Here is a 27,463-nt window from a genome sequence, read left to right on the forward strand (position 1 = left end):
GCATAAGTGGTATGAATAAAACAGATTAAATCATATCCTCTTTAATTCTTGGTCAGAGTGAGACTGAAGATGACTGCAAATTTTTGCTAGGGATGATTTTATTTCATAGCCATATAATTGTTATGTGCTGCTGTGCTCCCACCCCCCAAAACACACACCATACCTTCAAAAATTACATTCTAGAGAGTGATCTATTTTGCTGGTGCAAACCAAAAAAAAGACAACCATTTCTGTAAGCTCATTGCTCTGTTTTCTGCTTGTTCCTACAAATACAAAATCATAGACCTATCCCACTTTCAAACAAAAAATATTTGGGGATTTAACAATAATTCAATTTATATTAACCATCAAACATTTTCCTCAAGGCTGAGGTACAAACAGATTACACGCATTTTTCACGTGTGATTTTTTGTGTGTGTGTGCTAAGAGTTTCGTTAAAACAAAGCAGATCCCACTTCTTGTATGAAGGAAGTTAAAGTGCATGATTCCTTGTTCAGTGGCTTACTAGTTTATCTAATTAATAGGGATACTTAGGGTGGACAAACCAAATCAATGGAGGCTAGCAAGAAGGGGAATAAATACACTGAGGATAGATGATGCCTTGGAGACATCTTGGCTGAAGGAGTTGATATTAACTAGAATAAGGCATAGAAAGGGGAAAAAAATGAAAGTCCATTCAGAATAGTGCCACCTGCTTGAACAGACTGATGTGACAGCAAGAAGATGGTAAATTTCATATTTCCATCAATACCAGACTGTGACTTATACTTCCCTATGCTGTGAGGTAACCAGAAGCATTGAAACAGGAATGCAAGAACATTCTTGCTTAGAATTAACATTAAGTAGATAAAAACCAATGTGCAGATCCTCATCTGATATAAATTGTCATAGTGCCATTGAATTTACACCAACAGAGGATCTGCCCCATAGAAACCAGCTAACTGTTTAGTAAGTTCTCCCATTTCAGATTATAGCTTTTGTGTTACAGTTCCTTAGATGTTTCAGTAATTGGCACACTAAAAATAGATTAAAGCGTAGACACTTACACATTCATTCAAGCTTTAGCATCATTTACAGTGCCATTGTGCCCTGTGAGCAACATCAAAACAGTCATGTTAGAAAAGTTGTAGGCGTTGGGAATTGTCAAAATTTCCTGAGCTAATTATTATTATTTAGTATTTGTACCACAGCTGATCAGGCGTGGGCCCTACTGTGGTAGGCACTGTACAAACACGTGGGAAGATGAGGAGGTCCCAGCTATTTCACGTACCATAGAGGTTAGGATGGGACCAGGGACCAGTACATTATCAACTGAAAACTTACTTTTGGATGGAGGCTCCTCGAAACAGGTGGAACAGACAACGGATGTCAATGGGACTTAGGAGCCTAAGTCTCTTTTGAAAATGGGACATAGGCACTTTTGAAAATTTTACCCCCAATCATTTTCTTTGCTTTAGATGTAGAATAGCTACAAACACACTGGTGGGGAAAATGTAATAGAAATTGCAACATTCATTCAAGTTGAATAAGATTTTAACTCACTACCTTTGCAATATAAAGGCAGATACTGTCTTTGCTGCCCAGCTATGGGAATGCATATATGTTAAAATTTCCCACCATGGGATCCCTATATTAATGTGAAATTAATGCACAGGGGAAATTTAATTAGAATAATTGATTATATTGGTAAAAGAGTTAAACAAAATGTCCTTCAGTTTGCTTGAAGGCCTCTGTGCACACAAAATATCATGCAGTCAGAAAAACATGTGTGTTTGTTTTATGTTTGACCAAAAGACAGTCGTCATACAGCCATAATAGTTAGCAATGGTACATATTTCACCATCTTACAATCAATGGTCTGGATTTTTTTTTTAAGACCTTGGGTGACTGAGCACATCGGAGTCCAGATGGGTTTAGTAACTCCTTTTATTTCTGCTGGTAGTGTCAGTTTTCCATGTCTACTGCTATAGCTAACACCTGTAACCTTCCAGAGACCAATAGAGGAAACATGTTTTACAATCTTTTGCTAGTCAGTCACAATCTGATAGAGTTTATCAGTTAACTGCTGCTTTCAAAAAAACCTAGGGGAGCTCAAAAGATTGCTTTAAGGACTAAGCCTCTAGTCTTACTTAGGTAAAATTCCCATTAAGTCAGCTGTGAGAAAAGACTGCAGGTTCACATCCTTTATGTAGGCCCTACTGTATATAAAACAGTGAGGTCCTGGTTTTCATGTATACTAAGCCATGTATACTAAGTCATGTAAACGGGCCTTAAATTTAGGTTGGGTAGAATTAGGTTTTTTTGTTGTTTTTTTTTAATTTCAACAGATAATATTGCTGTTTAATTTTTTTGAATTTCAACATCAATGGTTATTAAATAATTATTGTCCACATAATTTCCTGCAAATGTGAAAATTTACATTGATAAAATTAGGAAAAAAACCCTTAAAAATGAAGTTTTACAACCATTAAAACACAAGTTGTCAACATTACATGTAAAAATATACAAATATCCTTAAATTGAACTCTAACAAGTTCTCAAGCAGCATATTTCTTTCTTTGCCTAACTGTACATTTTGATTATTATGGACAAAGATTTTTTTGCTCAGTTTGTGTGCGTACGGTGAAATCAATGTTTAGTGACATTTATGTGGTGTTTAGATGCTGCTTGTAATTATTAGAACTGGGAGCACTGGCTGTTGGAGTCTGAAAGGACAGGAAACAAGAAGGAGGGGGGGAAGTTGAGGAGGCGGAGTGAGAGCTACCGAGGGTGCAGCAGGAACTTGGTAAAGAGGGTTCCACTTTAAAAATAAAGTCCTGTTGAAGTTTGTTAATACCTTGCCTGGTTGCTACAACATTTTGGCGACGAGAATGGATCTTCTGCCTCTGAATCCACCTGCACCCTTTCTGCAAAGCCCAGGTGAGCCTCCAATTGCTTTTACTGCCTGGATCCATATGTTTGAGACTTATCTGCTTGCAATCAGTGCTACAGAGATTTCTGAAGTAAGAAAGCGTTCTCTGCTAATCCACTGCCTTGGAGCAGAAGGGCAGCATATATTTTACACTTTTCCCCTTGCAGATGATAAATATGAGACTGCACACACTGCATTAAAGAACTTTTTTGTGCCAAAAGTGAATGTAGTAGTTAATCGCTACAGATTTCGCCAGTGTGAGCAGAAAACAGGGGAGACTATAATGCAGTATATTGCTTCCCCGAGGAGTCTGATTGTAATTTGTGACTTTGGGAATATGGCAGATGAGATTATTAGAGACCAGCTCATTGAGAAAACAACCATGCTTCGGGTAAGAGAACGCTTACTTCTAGAACCACAATTTACACTAGAAAAAGCAATAACTATTGCTACTCAGATTGAGTCAGCTACAGCTGAAGCCAAAATAATGAGCATGGATACAGGAGGCACAGTCCAGGCTGTGACTCCTTTGCACAAAAGTTCACTATCACCGCAGACAAACAATTACAAGAGGAAAACTAATGAAAAACCACCGAATCAGCGAATTCAAAATACAGTAAAAGCATGCTTTCACTGTGGATCCCCATAACACCTTGCAAGCTACACAGGATGTCCAGCAAAAGTAGCTCAGTGCAATTATTGCAAAAAGATTGGACATTTGGCTAAAGTATGTCGCAGCAGCCAGTTCAATCAACAGGTGCATGCAGTTACAATACCAGATGTTACTGTACTGAGTGTGGACAAAATCCCTACTGCACATATTCCAGAACAAACAAAGTGCACGGTAAACGTTTCCGCCATACCTCGGGCAAACCACACTCTATTCAGCTAATGTTGGACACTGGCTCAGCAGTATCTATACTACCTGATTCCATCTATCTGCATTACTTTAAAGATGTGCCTCTTACTGAACCCAGACTTCACTTGGTGTGCTATTTGAAAAACCATATTCCAGTACGTGGCTGCCTGCCAGGAATAGTTTCTTTTGGTGATTGCTGTGTAACTGCAGAGTTCTACATTGTCCACAAAGGCACTCCTATCTTTGGCAGAGATTTATTGGCTGCTTTAAATCTCAGGGTAGTTAATGGACGAATTTATCTTCCTCAGCAAAGCACTGTTGCGATACACACACCAGTTTCAGCTGGGACCCAACACCAAGTTAAGGGAGAAACTCGGCTGTGCTTATGGGTTTCTGCATAAAGTTAAAATGCGGAATAATGTGATGCCTGTACAACAGAAGTTACGGCGCTTACCATTTTCAGACAGGGAAGCTGTTTCAGAGGAACTGAGAACTTGTTCAAAAGGACATTATTGAAGAGATTGACTCCTTGGAATGGGTTTAACCTATAATAGTGACACAGAAGAAGGGTGGAGGCATTTGGTCTTAAGGGAGCCAAACAAAGCTGTTGTGATTGACAGCCATCCTCTTCCTCACACAGAAGTATTTGCAGAACTCCGTGGAGCAAAGATGTTTTCTACTCTTGATTTGCAGAGCGCATACCACCAGGTTATGTTGCATGAAGATAGCAGAGACCTCACAGCATTTATTACACATGAGGGACTATTTCGTTTTAAACGTGTTCCATATGGTCTCGCATCTGCCCCAAGTGCCTTCCAAAAAATGAGGTCATTGATTCTGAAGAATCAGCATTGAGTTCAGTGCTATCTGGATGATATTATCGTGTTTGGAAATACTTCTGAGGAGCATGACACTAACCTGCACTCTGTACTAAACTGCATCAGCAAAGCAGGCCTCAAGCTTGATAGGCCCAAATGCAAATTTAGACAAACTGAACTCCCCTTTCTGGGGCATACAACTTCACAGGCTGGACCAAAATTCTGTGTCACTTGCCAAATGTATGATAAGACAGCAGTGACATGTACCCCTCCATTACAGCCTGTTCCTCTTCCTTAATCTGCATGGGAAAAAGTGGCAATTGACATTGTAGGACCCTTTGACACTGCTCCAAGTGACTGCCATTATGCCATCACTTTAATAGACTATTTCAGTAAATGGCCTGAGGTAGCGTTTACCTCGCAAATCTCTTCTACTACAGCAGTGGTTCCCAAACTTGTTCTGCCACTTGTGCAGGGAAAGCCCCTGGCGGGCCGGGCTGGTTTGTTTACCTGCCAAGGGACGTACTCGGGCCGAGGCACGTACTGGCCACCGCTTCCAGCAGCTCCCATTGGCCTGGAGCTGCGGAACCACGGCCAGTGGGAGCTGCGATCGGCTGAACCAGTGGACACGGCAGGTAAACAAACCGGCCTGGCCCGCCAGGGGCTTTCCCTGAACAAGCGGCGGAACAAGTTTGGGAACCACTGTGCTACAGTAATTAAGTTCCTCTCTTCAGTTTTCAGCAGGGAAGGTAACCCCAAAGAACTGGTTTCAGATAATGGGAGTCACTTTACTTCCCTGGAGTTTGAAACTTTTCTAGCAGAGAGGAACATTTTACACACAAGGTCATCCCTATATTACCCTCAAGCCAATGGGGAAATCGAATGGTTTAAAAGAAGTTTGAAAGAGTTTGCAAATGGCTAAACTGAAAGGGCGATTTTGGATACGCTTCACTACTGATTTCTTGCAAGCATACCGGGCTACATGACATGCCACAACGCAAAGATCACCCACAGAGTTACTGCATGGGAAACAGATGAATACTAAACTGAATATTGCTGGATTGTTAAAGGCACGACCTGATGCCCCAAATGAGGATGATGTGAGAAAAACAGTTGAACAGAACCAAGCAAAGTATAAGGCTTTCACAGACAAGCGGCGGGGTGCTAAGGAACCAAAGTTTGAGTGTGGTTCCTTCGTTAGAATACAAAAACCTGGAATTTTACGCAAAGGGGACCATAAATTCACAGCTCTTCTTAAAATCATAGAGAAGAAGGGACCTTACACTTATCGACTTTCTGATGGGCAGGTATGGAATGCTTCTTATCTTGCACCTGCCTATGCACCAAGAGGAGATTATGCCAACACCCAGTCTGCATTGGATGACTTCACCGTACTAACAGCACAACAAGACATTGCACTGGAACTGGGGCTTGAGAGACGGCCTGTCAGACCCAGACGACCACCTGTCTGGACTAGAGACTATGTTATGTAGTATCTACAGTGTTTTCAGTGTAATATTTCTGCCAACAGTATAGTGTCTTGTTTCATATTTGTTCCTGTGGTTAGAACAATGATGTTTATTTTAATTGGAAGAGTTTAAGAGAGGAGGGAATGTGGTGTTTAGATGCTGCTTGTAATTATTAGAACTGGGAGCACTGGCTGTTGGGAGTCTGAAAGGACAGGAAACAGGAAGGAGGGGGGAGTTGAGGAGGCGGAGTGAGAGCTACCGAGGGTGCAGCAGCAGGTTGGTAAAGAGATTTCCACTTTAAAAATAAAGTCCTGTTGAAGTTTGTTAGTAGCTTGCCTGGTTGCTACAATTTACTGACAAAAATCACATCTTTCCAAGCCTACTTAAGGTAAGTGTAAATACAATGATATAAAGAGGATTTAGTGTAAATGAGAAACAGGCCCTGATATTTTTCTTAGTGATGGAGTGCTACATTTTTAAAGTACAAAAGAAATTTAGAATGCAGACACCATTCAACAGCCACAGAGTCACAATTTGGGCCAAATCACTTAACTATTTTTTTCCCCTTTAAAACAAACGAGCACATTTCTGTTCTGTTTTTATTAGTGACAACTATAGGCCAAATTTTGCTCTCAGTGAGAGGGGTGTAAACTCACAGTTACTGTGATGAATCAGATTACTTCACTGAGAGCAGAATTTGGCCTTCAACAGCCAACTGGAATGAAATACACATGCCACAGAACTACTAATTTTATTTATGCAGTTATCTCCATATCAGTAATACCTTATGTTTATAGGAGTTGTTGGTAACAGCATATCCTGTACTTTTATATAGCTCAACATTTGTATTTGGCAAATTAAAACATCTGAAATATAATATGGACAGTAAGAGCACTTAGCACAAAGGGTGAATTTTAATAATATCTTGTTAGCACACAAGTAATAAGAGTGTTAATAAACTCTCAGATCAAGAAGATGTAGCATAATACTCTCACTATGCTATTTTGACAGGATTCTGTCAGATTATCATTTAAAAAAACAGTTTCTTACTTATGTTACTAAAACATTTTAGATTAATAAAAAAAAGAAAAGTAAAAACCTAAATTTATTTTTCACTATTTATATTGTGTTTCCTTTTTGGAATCCACCCAATTTTGACAATGAAAGCAAATTAGTTAGTTTCACTTTAGTTTCTAGTCATTTTCTGGTTCTCATGAACTAGCACAGTGACGCAATGTTTGGGATACCATCACTAGAGAGGAATAATTTAAATTCCAAACCAAATGTATTTTTTTAAATTAATTAAATCTTTCCTCCCATTCATGTTACATTTCCTTTAAAAAAAAATAAAATAAAATAAAATCCAAAATAACCAACCCTAAAAGTTTGGGCCTAAACTAGCTGGCAAAGCATGTCTTTCAATAAATGACAGCTCTTCTTCAGATAACTATATAAACCTTATTATAATCAGTTTATTCTGTTTCATTACTTAGAGTCAAAGGGTAATTTATGTCAGTCACCCAGAGCTATCCTGTGGAGAATTCTTGTTCCTGTCCTACCCCCCAATCCAACACAGTATTACTACACTGATCCCACTGACAGACAACTCTTTGCAATTCCCGAGGTGAGTATCACATGTGCCTTTAAAATAAGAAATTCCCATAACAGGGTCTCCCCAAACCCAGCAGGAGATGCTGCCTCAGTTTCTCTATACTCATGTAAGCCAGCAGGTCATCTCACTAGCCACTGACTCAATGAAGCTCCCATCAGAGTCAGTAGTTCATTCCTTTTCCCCAGGGATGCTTTTATTGTTCACTCACAATCACTATTCAGCATCAATCAAGACAGGTAAACCAGGTCCTGCCATGTGGCCCCTCCTAAGGCCTCTGCCTCAGGGACAGCTGCTGCTGTTGGACAGCAGATATCACCAGCCAGCACTTTCACCTAGCTGGTGTGGCAAGCCCCCTTCCAGGTCATTTCCCTGACTCAGGGCCTCCTGCAGGAATCCCCTGGAACTCTTCTTCGTGCGAAGATTATTGGTCTTTTATTCCACCAGCTGGGAAGACACTGATTACTCACAGGTGGCAGCTGATCCCATCCCCCTTAAAGGACTCTCCTACCCTGTGACAGCTCCTAACCCAGGGGTGTACTAAAGGAGGAAGTGTGATCTTGTAGTTTAGGCACTGGGCTAGAAAGAAGGCACTTTGGATTCTGTTCCCAGCTCTACCACCACCATCCTTTGTGACCATGGGCAAATCACCATCTCTTAGTTCCTCAACTTCCTGACCATAAACTGCAGATAATGATACTTCCTTTAGCAGTCTTGTCTACTTGAATTGTAAGCTCATTGGGGCACAGACAGTATGCGTTTGTACAGCACAATGGGGCCATTATCTTGTTTGGAGTCTCTAGAGTCTACTGTAATTTAAATAAAAACAATTAGTACTGAAAGTATTTTTATGGCTGGATCATTTTAAAAACTAAACATTGAAAATGATGATCATTCTCTTATGGCTTATATGATATAGTTTTACCCTTGGTAGTCATAGTTTACACTGACACCGTTCCAATGAATATCAACTTAACTCCCTTCTAATAATAACTGAGAATCATCTTAGATGTCAGACATTTATAGTTGCCACTTTAACTGATCATACTGATGCAGATATTGGAAATGTTATTCCATCTTGGCAATGTGAGTGAAGTCAGAAGCAGCCTCTCCAGGTTAAATTTAGTGTCCTTTCTCAAAATGTGGTATTGAAATATTCAGGGACTATGTGTTATTTGTTTGTGTGTGGGGAAAAAATGTAAGTGCTAGAGATGATTCACTGTCAATATCAGCTTAAAAAATATAATAGCCAGATTCTGCCAGGCTTCGTCACATTGAGTAATACAGTTCTCTGCAAACAGTCCCAGTGAAACCTCTTAAAGCTCTAGGTAATTTGACATCAGTGGAACTACTTGGGGAATACAGTATTATTCTATGTGAGGAAGGTTGACAGAATCTGGCCCTAAATATTTAGCTGAATCAAATGTGACTTCTAAAACTGATCTGAGCAGAGTGGTGATGAATCCTGTAGCTTTCCATTTTGAAATCACTAAAACATCAAATGACCAATTTCTGCTTTGTTCCTCAGATTTCTCTTGTCAGCTCAAACTGGAGTTACCCGCTTCAGCAAAGTCAGCATTGAGGTAAGTGTCTCGTTCTCCTGGAGTCAGATTACACAGTAACAAGGAATTGCTGGCAGTCTGGGACAGTAAACAGTTCTCCCATGTCCAGGATATAACACCAGAACAGATGATGATAAATAAGTCACTTCAACAGGGATATGAAAAATGATCCATTACGTAGCTGCAAATGCCATCTTGGAAAAGGCTTGTCCGCATGCTTACAGGAGAGTACGAGAAGCTTCTGGCTCAGAATTATTAAACGCACTATTAATACAGCACACTGAACGAATCGGTAACTTACTAATTTCGCAGAGTGGTTCTCTACCTACTGAGTGCCCTCTCTTGAGCGATCAGCAATACAACAAGTAAAATGGCCTCTCCCAAACCCATCCATTAACCTTCCCAAATTCACTCTTAAAGTATGTCTACATACAAAAAAAAGTGTATTCTTAATTTGAATGAGCTAATGGGTTAAAATAGCAGTGAGGACATGGCAACTTGGTTTAGCAGTATGAGTTAAAGCCTATACAAGAGCTTGAGGCTGAACTTGCACAGTTAACTCAAGTTAAAGGCTGAGTTGCCATTCCTTCACTGCTGTTTTAACCGGAGTTAAGAAGTCACCTTTTTTGTAGTGTAGGCTTACTTATACTGCATCCAGCATCTCCAAGTATTCAGCATGGATATACACACACGATTTTCAGTACTACCTATTCTTTGGTGTAAGAATGGGGTTTCTAGTGGGTTGACCTATTGTGCACATTTTGGGTTCAAATCAATGTTGAATTACAACATGCAACTCTACTGAAATCAATTGGATTACATGGGATTAGAACTCAAACTTCATGATAAATCCATCAATTGACAATCAGTGTTGCCAATGCCCAAACTAGTCTCATGATATTTGGTGTTTTTCTTAAAGCCTTGACTCCAGGAGTCATGTGATTACATGGGAATCTTGGCATTTGTTGTTTTAAAAGTTTCTAACCCTTGTTGCAGAGAAAATGTGAACCCTAAAGGCTCAAAAACCAGAAGTAAAATAAAAAGAAGCCAAAAATTAATATTTTTAAAAATCCCAGGATTTTTGGGAGCCTGACTCAGAATTTTTTAATGCTGGAAGTTGGTGATACTGGACACTGACTCATTGCAATTGTCTAAGGAAGTCACCTGAAGTTTGCCAAAGGAATATGTAAGATGCAAAGCGAAGTCACAAGCTCATGAAGTTCTTTCTTAATATGTTAAATATTTGATTTTCCCAAATTCCAACATAAAACAGAATTCTATTCATCATTTTATATCACTAAAAGAACTGACTTTTTCCAGGCTGTTGGACCAAAGTTCATCCTTTTTTAATATTTTCACATATAAGAATTTTAATAAGTTTCCCTAAAATCATGAGTCTTTCTTAAGACTGACAGAGCTTTACATTGTACTGTAAGTACAAGACCTTCAAAATGTCATAAATTATGAACACCTTTCAATCCTTTGAGAAACTTCAAGTCAATAAGATAAGTTAGAGGTCATTTCAATATTATTGGTTCAGTTTGTTTGAATTTTGTTGCCTTAGTGCAAAGGCAAAGAATGTTTGTCACATTTTATTTTTAAAAAGTTCATTCTCTGTTCAAACAGAGAACTAGAACTAACCAAGAATGATGCCATTGATAGATGGTGACCTTCTCATAACGAGGTTGTTACTTTGGACCAAATTCTGCTCTTTTACACAGGTAATTTCGATGCAGTTACTCTGGTGTTAATGAAAGCAGAATTTGGGCCACTCTGTATGTTGATTCTGCAATACAGAATGGCACAGCGCACCAAAATAACTAGTGAATTTGGGTGTCCAATGTGGAACATTTTAAAGGGGCCAGATTTCCAGAGGATGCATGCTCTGGCCTGTTTGAAAGTCAGGTCCATTTCAGATATCTCAAGCTGTATACCCAAAAATCACTAGTCACTTCTAAAAAATGAAACCAATGTTCTTTCACAGCAAAATGAATGAATATCACTTTGTTCAATTCTCAGCAGAAATTATAACTGCACAAGCAAGTCCGTGTTATTCTATTATTAATAACTTACAAAGCACTTTACTATACCTTTTCAAAGTGCTATATAGCCATACACTAATTAATCCTCATAGCACCTATCCAAAGAAAGTATTATTATTCCCATTATGCAGATAGGGCAACTGACACACAAATAAATAAAAAAGTTGCCCAAGGCTGTGCAGTGAGTCAGTGACAGAGGCAGGATTTGGATCCAGGAGGAGTCCTGACTCCAGACTTACTATCCCCTCTCTTTTTCTTATAGAACTCCAAACAGCAACTCTCAGGAATCAAGTCAGGAAAGATAAAAAAGGACCCTCAATAAACTAAGGCCCGGATCCCCAAAGCTATTTAGATGCCTAACTCCCATTTCAAAAGTTGTTAAGTGATTTAGTCGTCTTTTCAAAACTGACGAAGATACTTTGAAGTGCATTAGAATGATAAAAGTTGGATGGAGAATGTAGTAGGTCATTCTCCCAGTCAGTGTAGGATTGTTCCCTACAGTACATTCTCCATTGTTTTGATCAGTCTAGTTTTAGAAGATCCATGTTATACAGCATCCACCATGTCCCCTAGGAAGCTATTCTACCCTCTAGTAGATATCACTGTCAGGAAACGTTTCCAGACGTTTAGTCTAAATATTGCTTGGCTCAGTTTCAGCCCATTTCTCTTAGCTCTTCCCTACATAAATCTTCCTTGACTGCTAAACAATTCAGATACATGTGAATCATTAAAATAGTCACAGTGTATTCATTCCCCAACCGATCTAGACGTATTTAGAAGGATTTTGTCTCCTCTTCCTCGTCCAGACTCATTCCTATGATAAAAGCATCCTCTTGTCATTTACCTTCAACTAAAATAATTTGTATATATAACAAAGAAAAAAGGTCTTCCAAATAAGAAAATAAAGCAAATCACACCACAGCTGCCAGTGCCCAACTATACCACGTTAGCCAGCAGCAGCATGAAGCAAAAATGAAGGATTTGCACATATAAAAAGAGATTTCCAAAACAGTACTAAAGCCACTCGAGAAGGACTAACCAGACAAAGTAATAGAAGTGTGACCAGTGAGTACAGCCCCACTTCTTCATTGCCTAAGGGCCTTTCCAAGAAAGTGGAGCTGCTGAGCCACAGCCCACATCAGTCCCATGAGATGCTGTAAAACTCACTTGTACATAGTGAGCGGAACCCAAATGTCCAGTGATGAATTACAAATGGAGGGTAGTGGCTGTGACATTCCAAGAAGGATTGTGAGGAAAACTATTAGAGCCTCCCCTGGGATAGTGCTTGGGGTGTGCTATAGACCTCCGGGATCTAATTTGGATATGGATAGAGCCCTTTTTAATGTTTTTAATAAAGTAAATACTAATGGAAACTGCGTGATCATGGGATACTTTAACTTCCCAGATATAGACTGGAGGACGAGTGCTGGTAATAATAATAGGGCTCAGATATTCCTAGATGCGTTAGCTGATGGATTCCTTCATCAAGTAGTTGCTAAACCGACTAGAGGGGATGCCATTTTAGATTTGGTTTTGGTGAGTAGTGAGGACCTCATAGAAGAAATGGTTTTAGGGGATAATCTTGGTTCAAGTGATCATGAGGTAATTCAGTTCAAACTGAACGGAAGGATTAACAAATAAATCTGCAACTAGGGTTTTTGATTTCAAAAGGGCTGACTTTCAAAAATTAAGGAAATTAGTTAGGGAAGTGGATTGGACTGAAGAACTTATGGATCTAAAGGTAGAGGAAGCCTGGGATTACTTTAAATCAAAGCTGCAGAAGCTATCGGAAGCCCGCATCCCAAGAAAGGGGAAAAAATTCATAGGCAGGAGTTGTAGACCAAGCTGGATGAGCAAGCATCTCAGAGAGGTGATTAAGAAAAAGCAGAAAGCATACAGGGAGTGGAAGATGGGAGGGATCAGCAAGGAAAGCTACCTTATTGAGGTCAGAACATGTAGGGATAAAGTGAGACAGGCTAAAAGTCAAGTAGCGTTGGACCTTGCAAAGGGAATTAAAACCAATAGTAAAAGGTTTTATAGCCATATAAATAAGAAGAAAACAAAGAAAGAAGAAATGGGACCGCTAAACACTGAGGATAGAGTGGAGGTCAAGGATAATCTAGGCATGGCCCAATATCTAAACAAATACTTTGCCTCAGTCTTTAATAAGGCAAAAGAGGATCTTAGGGATAATGGTAGCATGACAAATGGGAATGAGGATATGGAGGTAGATATTACCATATCTGAGGTAGAAGCGAAATTCAAACAGCTTAATGGGACTAAATCGGGGGGCCCAGATAATCTTCATCCAAAAATATTAAAGGAATTGGCACATGAAATTGCAAGCCCATTAGCAAGAATTTTTAATGAATCTGTAAACTCAGGGGTTGTACCGTATGATTGGAGAATTGCTAACATAGTTCCTATTTTTAAGAAAGGGAAAAAAAGTGATCCAGGTAACTACAGGCCTGTTAGTTTGACATCTGTAGTATGCAAGGTCTTGGAAAAAATTCTGAAGGAGAAAATAGTTAAGGACATTGAGGTCAATGGTAATTGGGACAAAATACAACATGGTTTTACAAAAGGTAGATCGTGCCAAACGAACCTGATCTCCTTCTTTGAGAAAGTAACAGATTTTTTAGACAAAGGAAATGCAGTGGATCTAATTTACCTAGATTTCAGTAAGGCGTTTGATACTGTGCCACATGGGGAATTATTAGTTAAATTGGAAAAGATGGGGATCAATAGGAAAATTGAAAGGTGGATAAGGAATTGGTTAACAGGGAGACTACAGCGGGTCCTACTGAAAGGTGAACTGTCAGGCTGGAGGGAGGTTACCAGTGGAGTTCCTCAGGGATTGGTTTTGGGACCAATCTTATTTAATCTTTTTACTACTGACCTCGGCACAAAAAGTGGGAGTGTGCTAATAAAGTTTGCGGATGTTACAAAGCTGGGAGGTATTGCCAATTTAGAGAAGGACCGGGATATCATACAGGAGGATCTGGATGACCTTGTAAACTGAAGTAATAGTAATAGGATGAAATTTAATAGTGAGAAGTGTAAGGTTTTGCATTTAGGGATTAATAACAAGAATTTTAGTTATAAGCTGGGGACGCATCAGTTAGAAGTAACGGAGGAGGAGAAGGACCTTGGAGTATTGGTTGATCATAGGATGACTATGAGCCTCCAATGTGATGTGGCCGTGAAAAAAGCTAATGCCGTCTTGGGATGCATCAGGAGAGGTATTTCCAGTAGAGATAAGGAGGTTTTAGTACTGTTATACAAGGCACTGGTGAGACCTCACCTGGAATACTGTGTGCAGTTCTGGTCTCCCATGTTTAAGAAGGATGAATTCAAACTGGAACAGGTACAGAGAAGGGCTACTAGGATGATCCGAGGAATGGAAAACCTGTCTTATGAAAGGAGACTCAAGGAGCTTGGCTTGTTTAGCCTAACTAAAAGAAGGTTGAGGGGAGATCTGATTGCTCTCTATAAATATATCAGAGGGATAAATACCAGAGAGGGAGAGGAATTATTTAAGCTCAGTACCAATGTGGACACAAGAACAAATGGATATAAACTGGTCATTGGGAAGTTTAGACTTGAAATTAGACGAAGGTTTCTAACCATCAGAGGACTGAAGTTTTGGAGTAACCTTCCAAGGGAAGCAGTGGGGGCAAAAGATCTATCTGGCTTTAAGATTAAACTGGATAAGTTTATGGAGGAGATGGTATGATGGGATAACATGACTTTGGTAATTAATTGATCTTTAAATATTCATGGTAAATAGGCCTAATGGCCTGTGATGGGATGTTAGATGGGGTGGGATCTGAGTTACTACAGAAAATTCTATCCTGGGTATCTGGCTGGTGAATCTTGCCCATATGCTCAGGGTTTAGCTGATTGCCATATTTGGGGTCGGGAAGGAATTTTCCTCCAGGGCAGATTGGAAGAGGCCCTGGAGGTTTTTCACCTTCCTCTGTAGCATGGGGCATGGGTCACTTGCTAGAGGATTCTCTGCTCCTTGAAGTCTTTAAACCACGATTTGAGGACTTCAGTAGCTCAGACATAGGTGAGAGGTTTTTCGCAGGAATGGGTGGGTGAGATTCTGTGGCCTGCGTTGTGCAGGAGGTCGGACTAGATGATCATAATGGTCCCTTCTGACCTTAGTATCTATGAATTGCCTCCTCCCTCCATGCTCTCCTATGACTAGCTGGCAGTAACTTCAGCCTAGAGAGGGAGTCATCAACTTCATTCTCAGGCTGTGAAACATCAGAATAATCAAACGCAGGCTGAAAACAGTCTACAGGGTATCTGAGTCCATTCTCCCAAAGAGTTGGATTCTCCAGTATCAGGGTCTATAACTGATGAGTGATCCTACAAGACAGAAACACCCCAGAAGCTAGTGATTGTTGACTCCCAATTCTGGTGTGGGAGTACATTGCAGAAATGGTGGCTCCTCACATCAGTCAGCTGCTACAGTCTGAAGTTAACAGATATTCAGAAGGGATTTGGAAATACATTTAGTTGCTGATCTTCTTTTCTACTTAGATCCTGGATGTGTCTAAATCTTTACCAGATCCACCACACACAAAAGTAATCAGTATACACACTTGATAATAATGATTTCTCTGTGGGCCATCAGGTGAGCAGTCACCAAAACACATATCTAAACTCACCCTGAGCTCAGGACAGGCATTTTTATAAATTAGAAAAATAAATAAAATTTTAAAAACCCACATGGTGGAACTTTCCTTTGCTTTGCTATAGGCCCCCTTCCTCAGGCTGGTTCAGAATGTACAATCAAGAAACTAATCACAAGCATCAAGAATCAGTTCAAGTATATGTGCCACGTTACCATGGGGTACTGTACTCAGGAGAGAAGATTGCTACACATTGGCTCAAGTACTTGTATTGTAGGTTTCATCTCATGGTATGTCAGAACCTTCCAAAAAACTAAAAGTTTCAGAGCCAGAGTCAGAACACTGCAGAGCAAGGTACCAGGGTTCCAGCCTGGGGTCATGCTTTTATTAATATGTACACATCATCCTTACTCTCAGGTGACATTTGAGCCTGTCCCTGGAGAGCAAAGAAGGCCATCAGAGCCTTTAATGTCAAGAGGTCCATACTGCTTTCAAGAGGATTCACTGAATTTTTGGAGCGAGCATCAAGGACAACATTATTCTTACCCTTGTAATGATGGTGTTGGAGGACAGCGACCACAGCAATGGCCTTGGATCTGTGACTACTAAAGGGTGGGGAACCTGTGAGGATGGGACAAAATGCACCCGGCTCAGTCCTTCAGCCAACACTCCTGTTCCATGACAATATTACCTTTCCAGTTTGGAGAAGGCGCAGCTTGTCAGAGTCTAGCACTCCAGTAGCTAGGACTCCATTCCTATTGATAATTGATATTGATAATTATTGTACCAAACTAGTGCCCAATCCTGTACCAGAACCATCTCTGGGTAGAGTATAAATGTAGCAACATGAGGGGAAGAATACAGGGGGTGTTTTAACTTGGTTCTCAATCTTTTCCATATCAAGCCCCTAGTTACAAGAGAAGTTCTGGGATTTCCTCCCATAGTTACAGGATCTACATCCCTATAGCCATAAGAAAAAGGAAGGTAGCTGCCTCCTTGTTAGATATGGTTCCCCTCTGCCCTTTTGATATGTTCATGACCCTCCCATGGAAGGCTGCACTACAGGGTTGTGAAACCACAGTTCTAGCATGTTCACTTCTCTAAACTAAATGTCCTGGGAGGGGAAGAAGCATTCCAGACTCAGGTGAGCTTTTACTGTTCTGACCTTGGCTGGATGGAGTGGATCCATTTCCTCCCCCAATAATGCTGCTATGGGGCTGTGCTTCTGCTTCAATGAACCCCACAAATGTAATTTGCAAACCTCCTCTCCCCCCGGCTCCAGCATAAATCCAGGTAGCAGCTATACTGGTCCTAAGTCAAAACACCCCCTTTTGGTTGGAAACTCCTCAGCAAGTAATTACAATAACTGATCAAAGGGCTCCGCTAGTATTATGTGCTCAGTTTGAATGTATTTTTTCATTTGCATTTTCCCCTTTCATTTTTTTGCATTCGGTAAATAGTGGCAAAGTAAATGTTAAGATGTCATGTCTCCCTCCTAGGAAGTGATTGACAGGCCTTAAGTGCTGTGGGTTTTTTATAACCAACATGACTGACAGCTTTTAAGTGGAGAGCAGTTTATGCAACTTTCAAATGTTAGTTGTCTACACGAATTTTATGAAATATTGGATTTTCTTGTATCTATCTAATAGTGTTTCCTACTGTGCTGGCAGCCGCTGTAATAACTGTTAAAAATAAAAGTCTGCACTGTTCTAGGGCTTCCACACTGACAAAAGGAAAAGAAAACTAGTGCATATTCCTCAAGGACTTGGATTTCAAAGCCGTACAGAGTTAAATAGGAGGTTTCTCTTCAGGTCAGAGCTGGCTACAGGAAGATTCTTACTTATACAACAAATATTTCTATTTAATGTTTTAAAACATTCTGCATCATATAGTATGTCTACATATCTAAAACAGGGTTATTCTCCCATCAGTGCATCATGGAACTGAAGTGGTTAATTTCCCTACAATCTACTCCTGTAAATCAATCATCTTGCTCCACTCATTAAAAGAGCAAATTCCTCAATGGTTTGCATATGAAATTTGGTCAATTGTTATTAAGCACCAGTAGGGCACATGATTTACCAACACAGACAATTCAGCCTATGCCCCAAGATTTTACAATCCACTTCAAACACAGATAAGATGGAAGTAGCTCATGCAGGGGAGAATGGAAAACTCTAGCAGTGGTCTTTTTGTGAAAGGCTTCCTGGCAGAAGTGGGTTTTTAAGGAGGAAGAGGTGGTTGTATGGCACTCCAGTACCAATAGATCTTGTAATGTTATCAGTTATAAATACTTCCATAATGAAGGATCCTAATTCTGTCCGTGTCTCATACAACACTAACGTTTATAAACATGAACACTTAGGCCTCAATTAATCAGAAAATATATTCTGCCTTCTGTGCAACGTAAGCTCCAGAAGGCCACTTGACACAGGCTCCACAAGAGGTCATGCTATTCAGTCTGCCTTCCGCAGAAACACAAAGGACACCAAACCTTGTGCACTGGGGAGTTATGATGCATATCAGTGAAAGAGTCCAGGACACAGAGAACTCTCCTCACTGATCTTGTATCAATTCCTCTCCTACTGAATACCCTCAGTGAAGTATAAAGGGAAGATGGACAGGTTCTTGAAAGCCTATGGGCTAGAAAGAAATGAGTGGGACTTTGCTCTACCTGCCAGTCATCAAAGTAGTAGGTTTCCCCAGTGCTGTTCTCCCATCCCACAATGTAGCCATTTGATTTGGGCAAATAGTAGGCGCATCTATAGCCTGATGGGTCACCGTCAAAACTTCAGAGCTCTGCCGGAGAGATGTCTCCTTAAAAGTTCCTCTTTGCTGGACTATCAGGCAGAAAAGAACCTTTGGCATCAAACCAACAAGCTCAATTGCCATATCTGACAACTGGGCTCAATGGAATCTGTGACACCACTGGGAAGGGAGTGTCCTGGGACACCACATAATGTTTAGCCACTGCTGAGGGTGAAAGTACTCCTCTGACATGGGGAATCGGTTTCATGCCTGTAGCTGAGACCTGTATAGGTTCTCTTCTGCTAGGGAGGGATCTTTGTTCAGTTGCCTCTGACAGAGAAATTGACAACTAGCTTGGCATGAGACCATTCCTGTGCACTTTGTTTTGTATAGTGCCAGATATTTATAGTCACGTTTTCCACGTTCATTTGCATGAATTCTAGCTCAGGTTTTTTAAAGATGTACAAGAACATAATTTATTAAACCTACAACATAATCTATCCTAAATAATTACAAAATTTCCTCTTTCTCACTTTCAGAGGACAGACAATAATCAGGTTAGGTTGTTATCTTTATAACCCTGACCTCATAGTTTCTCTTCATTTTCCTCTCCAGTCTTTCTTGAGTTCTCCTCCTCTAATTCACTTCCAACTGATTGAATATAAGCAAAAAAGAAAAACTGTAGCCAGATAAATCATTTTACCTTGGAAATTTGTCTGTGTGAACAAGAAACAAAGTGCTGCCCTCAAAAACTTAGCAAATTACTTTAATCTCATGTATGGAGCAAGTTCATTTATTTTCTTTATATAAAAAGAACAAATTTCATCACGCAAATTGTGCCCTGAAGGAGAGCAAAACAGTTCAGACTGCTAGTTTTATTTCTTTTAAAAGCAAATAAGTGAACTCATGTAATACCTCTGAGTGAAACAATTGCCCATGTTTTGGAGGTCAGTGGTTTATTTATATAGTACTTGGGTCCTACAGCCCTTTTTTAAAGGCTTGTTGGCTTACCTGCTGGCTCCCAAAACCCTCACCAGTAATTGGCTTGAACGCATGTAACAATAGTGACTTAACTGGCCACACTTTGCATTGGATGACATTTTTTTAATATTTAGGGAAGTGAATTACACCCAAAAAGAAATTAGTTGAAGCCCTGCAGAGTTCTGGGTAGCTTTTCTGTTTTCCTAAGGCTCCTCCCACCCCATGCTCCCCACAACCATAAAGGGACTGTAATGTGAGGGAACATGAACCTGAGGTAAAGTGTTTGTAAGAAGTGAAAGCTTTTCAAAGCATACAGGCTTAAAATCTTTCTATGATAAGTGACTTGAATTCAGGATACTTTCAAAGTTAAACCCACACCTCCTCAAAGCCAGGCAAGGTGGCACGTCTTTTCAGACCAAGAAAGGCATATGGAACTCAAATTGGATTTGTGTGGTTATCTATTGCTAATGCAGCAGTATATACATCTACCTTACTTTGTATTAAAAAGAAAAAAAGTGTAACCAAGGAAGGTTTACCATACAATACTTCATTCAGACTCTATTACACACATTGAGTATGGCCAAGGTTAGCTGTACAGGCGTTTGCTCTTACAGCAGTCTCTCTGTGCAGGAAAGATATCACTGAAATGAGGATTACAGAATTTGTGATGGACAGCTGAGGATTAAAAGACAATCAGACACTGCCACAATATCTGCCAATACACTTCTTGAAGAAACACAGGCAAATATGCGGTGTGAAACTGACAAGGAGAGCATCTTCTTAGACATACTGTAGCAGAACAGCAGTCACAGAGACATCAGTGATAGGATCAGGAACAGTGTGAACTACTGAGCAATGCCGGGGAGAGGCAGGTTCAGTGAGGCTGCTATCTAAAATCAGGTGGGTCAGGTATCAGACTTGACCCATCAACCCACATTGATCAAGCACGATAAACTTGTAACAGAATCCTTCAGCAGGTTAGCTGGCATGCAACAGGATACCGGCATGAAGCACTGAGGTCAGTCCCTCCTTTGTGCTCCTCTGCTGATGACTGTAGATCCAGGATGATGGTGCCAGGTGAAGAGATGTCCTTGTGACATTGAAGAATAAACCATTGGGGATAGTAGGTCTGCGTGGGAGCTATCTATTGGCTGGCGTTGTTTACTGGATAAAACATATTAAGTTTTAGTTTTGTTTTTTCCCCCCACTATGGGATCTTTTGTACTCTTCTGGCTGGGCTGATTAACATTGATCAGGCAGGTTTCCTGTCTCATTGTAAAATGTTATGTATGAAGGCCTGTTGACTGCAGTGCCTGTATTGTTTGTAGACAATGAGATTTCTGTGAGCTTGCTGGGTTAGGTAATGAGCCCAGGTCCTCCGTTGCCTTCGCAAGAGATATGGGGGTGGGACTGAAATTAGTAGGCCTGATCTTCCCTGTTCAGGGACTGCCAGATTGCATTCAGTATGCCTGCAGTGACTCAGAGGTTCTGCACTTGCACGAGGGAGTTGGCGTTAACCTTTTGTGAATGTGTGGATTTGTTTTTAAAGGTGTAGCGGGGGTTAGAGCAAAGTAATTTTGTGCGGATGGAAGATGCCCTGGAGAGCAAAAGTGCAGAACACTGGTAATTTGCAACCTTAAAGGGGATAAAGACATCTTAGATCCACCCTTGCAAGTAAAGGCAGAGGGAGAATATAGTAATTCAGGAGTGTCTTGTATAGTCAGGTTTTTAAAAGTGAACGAGCTCATAGAAGCTCTCTTTTTACTGCTGCTTTTAAAAAAGATCTGCTTGTTTTCCCAAATCCCTTCTCTCTCAACCTTTCTTTTACCTATCCTAGCTGTGTGCTGGAGGAAATAAGCACATAGATTCCCCATCCTCTGGGGAAATTTGGGTTGGCATTGCATAGCCTTCTCCAGCTTGCCATCAGCAGTATGGCATTACCACCGCCACAGCTACTACTGCTCTTCATCCATAACAGCCTGCTGACATGGATCTTGAGGGAGCCCTTCTTGTGCTGATATTCTGTAATGATGTTACCTGCCCAGGGGCTTTGGAATTCTACTCTCCCCAGCATGAGAAAACAAAACTCCATTGTATTTTGTTTGACAGGTCCATGCATTGTGTAAAATTAAAACCAAGTAAACTCAATTCAGTGATGAATTGAGGCATGTACAATATCCTCAGGGCCAGCATTTCCTCTTCTACAAATCTCCATCAACTGGTAAGGCACTGAAGATCAAGTCTTCCAGAAACAATCCTAAGGGAGTAATAAATCCCTCCTCTTTACTCGTCTTTGTAGCAGCAAAGCATAAGTATAGGAACAGGCACAGTAGGATACGATACGGGTGCACAGAACTCATTCAGGGCTTAGCAAGAAGGTCTCCTGGACTAGTCAAAAGACCACAACTTCACAGTTAAAGAATCTGATCACGGAGAGTTTAGCTGAGATCAAATGTGATGAATTCAGATATAGATGGATGGCCTCCACGAAGCTGGCAATTTGGTGTGAGGCTGGAAGGAAAAAATGCTAGCTGAAAAAGACTCAGCCTGGTTTCCTTTGCTTAGAAGCCAGGTTAAGGAAGCTTTTTGCACTCAATATAAAACTCTCACAGTGAGCAGCCCTGTTTGTTTGTTTTGACTGGAACCCCCCAAATCCCAGTTGCCCCAGTCCTTTGGGCTTTGAGAACCCAGGGTTTTGTCCTATCTTCCACTGTAACTTGCCTGATCTGTCTCACAAAACTATAGCCCTAATAATAGTTCAGCTTATTTGTCACAAAACCTGACCAATCATTTCAGTCGCATCCTCACTGTCCAGAGTGACTGAACTTGTAATGTATACTTTAGCCAGGCCTAAAAGAGACTCTTACTGGAAAACCTACTGCAGTCAATATGGTGGAGTCTTGCAAAATCTAGTTCTCTGATTTCTACTGAGATTTTAAAACAATGATGGTGACAAAACTGCAATTATTCCTAAATGAGGGAAAAGAGGAGCCTGGTGGACAGAATGAACTTTTTTTGAACCTCAAATTCATTTCACTTCAGATTCTGACAGCAGATTTTGGCTGCTTTTTCTTTTATCCTCACCTGTTTTTATCCATATTCAGGGCCTTCCTTGTGTGTTCTGTGGATGTGGCATTTTCCCCATGAAATTCACTCCTTGCTGCCCAATTATGCTCCAGAATCTCAGAATCAAGCTCTTTTCTTCCCTGGCACCCCAGGGGGGAAGGAGGTTCTGAGCTAAGCCACTTAGACAACATTGTAGCAACCCTGACACATGAAGCTAGGTTGCCTGGAAAACACAGCCGAAACCTCATAATTGAAAATAATCAGTCAAATAGATTTACCAACATAGATTAGGTCAATAAGTATTTGAGCCAGAGCTCTGTATGTCTGAACTGGGGATGGGGTGGAGAGATGAAGATGAAGGGTATTACCATGGAGATAGGACAAATACATTGCAGTGGAATTGGGTCCCTTCATGACATATTGAATCTATTTCCCCGTGTTAAGTATCCTCACACCTTCTTGTCAACTGTCTAAATGGGCCATCTTGATTATCACTACAAAAGTTTTTCTCCTGCTGATAATAGCTCACTTAATTAATTAGCCTCTTACTCCACCTTTTCATGTTCGCTGTATGTAAGATATATATATATCTTCCTGCTATATGTTCCATTCTGTGCATCCAATGAAGTGGGCTGTAGCTCACGAAAGCTTATGCTCAGATAAATTGGTTAGTCTCTAAGGTGCCACAAGTCCTCCTGTTCTTTTTGCGGATACAGACTAACACGGCTGCTACTCTGAAACCTTTAATACAATGGCCACCTTTACAAGTTCAGTCTTTGCCATTGGTTACCAAACCATCTATATCTCATGGGCTGCAGTCCCATGGGCCTGTGTACCTGGGCACTGCAGGAATACTCCTGGCCTGGGGCCCGGTTCCAGCAATGTTTGGAGCCAAGTCTCTCCCTCGGCCCCGCCTTCCGCCCACAGCCCCCCCCTCGCGCATCCCTCGGGTGATTTAAAACAGCCTGGGGCCCCCACTCACCACTGGCAGTGCAGTGGAGCTGAGCGGCTTCCTCCCTGCAGCCCCTGGGCAGGGTGGGTCTGTATCCAGTCCCAAGTGCCCCTGCAGCCAATGGGAAGCTGCGGGGTCACTGCCTGGGGGTAGCAGCACAGGGAGACTCCTGGCCTGCCCTGCCTAGGAGCCCCAGGTAAGCACCACATCCTCCACCCCCTTCCAGAGCCTGAACCCCCTCCCTCCGCCCCCTCCCATCTCCAAACTCCCTCCCAGATCCTGAACCCCCTCCCTCCGCCCCTCCCATCTCCAAACTCCCTCCCAGATCCTGCACCTCCACCCTGCACCCAAACTTGGTCCCAGCGCCTGCACACTTCATCCCCTCCTGGACCCCCAGCCCCTGTCCCAGCCCACAGCCTACACCCAAACTCCATTCCAGAGCCTGCACCCCCTCCTGTCCCCAAACTCCCTCCCAGAGCCTGCACCCCCACCCCCAGCCCAGAGCCAGCACCCAAACTCTGTCCCAGAGCCTGCACCCCTCACCCCCTCCTACACCCCCACCCCTTGCCCAAGCCCAGAGCCTACACCCAAACTCCATCCCAGAGCCTGCACCCCAGACCCCCTCCCCCACCCAAGCTCCCTCCCAGAGCCCAACCTCTCACCTGTCCTGCACCCCAATCCCCTGCCCCAGCCCAGGGCCTGCACCCCAGACCTTCTGCCCTCAGCCAAACTCCCTCCCAGAGCCTTAGGAAGGGGGGAGGGGCAGAATTGGGGGCGGGGGCGGGTTCTGGGCACCACCAAAATCTCGACAAACCTGCCACCCCTGCTATATCTCAAACCCTGCCATTACCTTCCAATCTAAGCACAGAAAAACACTGCTGTATCATGGATACCACTATGATAGTGGTTAAAAGATTAGCTTTTAAAGTTGTGTCACCTGCATAGGTGGCAACATTATTAAAAGGGGCTTTTCAGGGCCTAAACTATCCCAGACCTCCCTCTCAACAGCTACGCTATCTTGCATCATGCTAATGACTCCAGTTCCCCAACCAGTTATCCCGAGATCTTTCCCCACAACCCATGCTATTTTTGTGTTGCAAAATAATCAGTTCTAGACATGGGGCCAAAACAAAACTCTGGATCCAAACACCCAGAAAGTTTGGCTATAAAACTGTATTTTATAGCTTGGGACTATCTCTTCTCACTTCTTGATAAGATAACCCTGGGGCTTGTGTAACTAAAAGATAATTATTATAACTAATGAAGATGGTAGTACTCAAATGCCTACTTGTACCCTGCCTCACATCCAATTTGTTATGTCTCATCTTAAACTAATAATGTAAATTCTTTGGGAAAGAGACTGTTTGACTTTGTCTACACAGCACCTAACACAACCGCGCTCACCTGGTTAAGGCCTCAAGTTGTACGTAATATGAATTGATAATAATAAGGTACTGCAAATTAATCTGCCATTCTATGAAAACAGGATTTGCAGAGCTGGTCCTGGGCTGGAGTGCATTTTAGCCATTCAAACCGAAGATGGTAGCCATTTTGTTTGATGGAATTTTGTCAACTACCATAGTAGTCGGGACCAACACAATGCAGATTGAAAAGAACATTATTACTTTAGTGTTTTCCACAATTTAAGAGCAGTCCGAACAAATGTTTTGATATCTCCTGCTAACTGTATCTGATAAAATGAGAGCAAGTCTGGTCAGTGCTTTTCCTGTTCTTGTCTAAGAGCAAAGAGCTAAGAATAAGAAAGTATGCTAGGGTCACCTGCATAAGCTTTTAAATTTCAACACAGAAAATTCAAGCTAGGTTTCATTAATGTCTGAAAGTGAACTGGGAAAGAAAATCTTCATGACATTTGTAAGAAATGAAAGCTACATACCAGATACAATGAAAGCAGACAGTTATAAAATTGATTACAACATGAAAATTGTTGGGGAAGCAGTACCGTCGTCTTGTTAAAGCACACAACCAATGTCAGGAGTCCTGCATTCTAATCCCACCCTGATACTTACCGAGCAATTTTGGCAAGACATTTAACCCCGATATGCCTTAGGTTATGTCTACGCTAGAGACCTTACAGCGGCACAGCTGTACCAAAGTAATTGCGCCGCAGTAAGATGTCTTGTGTAGCTGCTCTGTGGGGCTGGGAAAGAGCTCTCCTGTCCACATAATTAAACCACCCCCCACAAGCAGCAGTAGCTATGCTGGCAGGAGAAGCTCTCTGGCCGACACAGCGCTGTGCACGCCGGCGCTTTTGTTGGTGTAACTTATGTCACTCAGGGGGGTGTTTTTTCACACCCTGAGCAACATAAGTTATTCTGACATAAGTGGTAGTGTAGACATAGCCTTAGTTTCCACATCTGTAAAACAGACAGAGGAATACTCGTGGTGTTACACAAGCTGTTGTAAGGCTTAAATCCATGAATGTTTCAGATGGTCTTGGAGAGCCATGCGTGGAAGAGGCTATAGAAATGCTAACTGTTGCAACCAATGTGCCCACTTTAGACTTCACAGCTGTCGTTATGCTGCACAGCACAGCCATTTGGAATTACGGTGACAGGAGGCATAGAATCCAGGTTCTCCAAAGCACAGGCTTCTACTACTAGAGCTAAAGGAGTAGCTGTTAGCAGCCGAGGCCAATAAGCAGCTCTAGTTTTATCCAACTAGTAGCTCATTACATTTCTTTCATTACTTTATATGCAAAACAAATATGAGATTTCAACACTTTAAGCATTTCAACACCATCTACCAAAAAGATCCAATAATCTAACTGATCAGCAGAAACAAATGTTCCATGAGTGAATAATTCACAGACCAAAACGTGCTAAACTACCAAACTGCTAATAAGCACTCAGACACTTCAGAACTGCCATCTCAGACTTAAAGGACACAGCCATATTGCAAAATTTGTTTTTTAAACAAACTCAGGACAAGCAAAACGATTACAGAAAACACTGCAGCTAAGCCAAGGCAAGAAAAAGCAATACCAGCATTGACATATGTTCCCAGCAACTCAATGTCCTTTATATACAAAATAATGCTAATAAGAGGGTAAATTGGTTACCACAATACAACAGTGCAATGGAAAATGCCTATGCAATGGTTTTCCTTAAACTGGATAAATAGGACTGTTTCCGTATAGTGTCTAAAAGTGTGAACCTATAACTATACATTGGTATCAGTGAATGACAGCAGTTATTTCATCTGTGATGCATTTACGACAGGCCACCACTTTTTGGAATGAGTGTGATACAGACAATCTGTGAAAAGTCTGGTGTAGTGAGACCATGAAAAATATGAAAGATTTCTGGAATAAGTGAGCATATGTATGTCTCCGAGTTTCTAAGAAGGCTGAAGTATGAGAATTCCAGTCGTGGGGACTTTTGATACTGCTCCAGTTGAAACAAACTTGCAATAAACCCTGTAGAGAGTTTCATTCAACAGGATGAGCTAACCAAGAAAACAGTCATTTCTGGCTAGTTCCTCAGCATTAGCAGCAGCTGTGAACTCAGTAAACAGTTCTGTTTTCTGGTTGTCAAAGAGCTGCTAAAGCAGATGTGAAACGCATCAAAAATAGGTCACAGAAACACAGAACATGAAAGGGAATGCATCAATATCAGAGCAATCTGCAAATAAGTAACATGGGAATATCTCAGCAGTGTTTGTAATACCCCACTGTACCTAATACATAACTGCAGCTTACATCAGATTGCCTTCATGTGATTCATACGATAGGACTTCCTATGTACTGTACTCTGTGCATGAATAAGGGTGTGGTACTTTTACCA

At 41.3% G+C, this 27,463-nt stretch overlaps 1 long non-coding RNA gene across 1 annotated transcript; it reads left to right on the top strand.

The window, feature by feature from the left end:
- The first annotated feature begins 7,419 nt into the window (after positions 1-7,419).
- Positions 7,420-16,452, top strand: LOC122464533. The gene is made up of 3 exons (XR_006288666.1): positions 7,420-7,681; positions 9,195-9,249; positions 16,331-16,452. It is a non-coding gene; the product is annotated as an uncharacterized LOC122464533 (long non-coding RNA).
- Positions 16,453-27,463: the final 11,011 nt, after the last annotated feature.

The sequence above is a fragment of the Chelonia mydas genome, chromosome 2 (assembly GCF_015237465.2).
Source record: "Chelonia mydas isolate rCheMyd1 chromosome 2, rCheMyd1.pri.v2, whole genome shotgun sequence".
Lineage (NCBI taxonomy): Eukaryota > Metazoa > Chordata > Testudines > Cheloniidae > Chelonia > Chelonia mydas.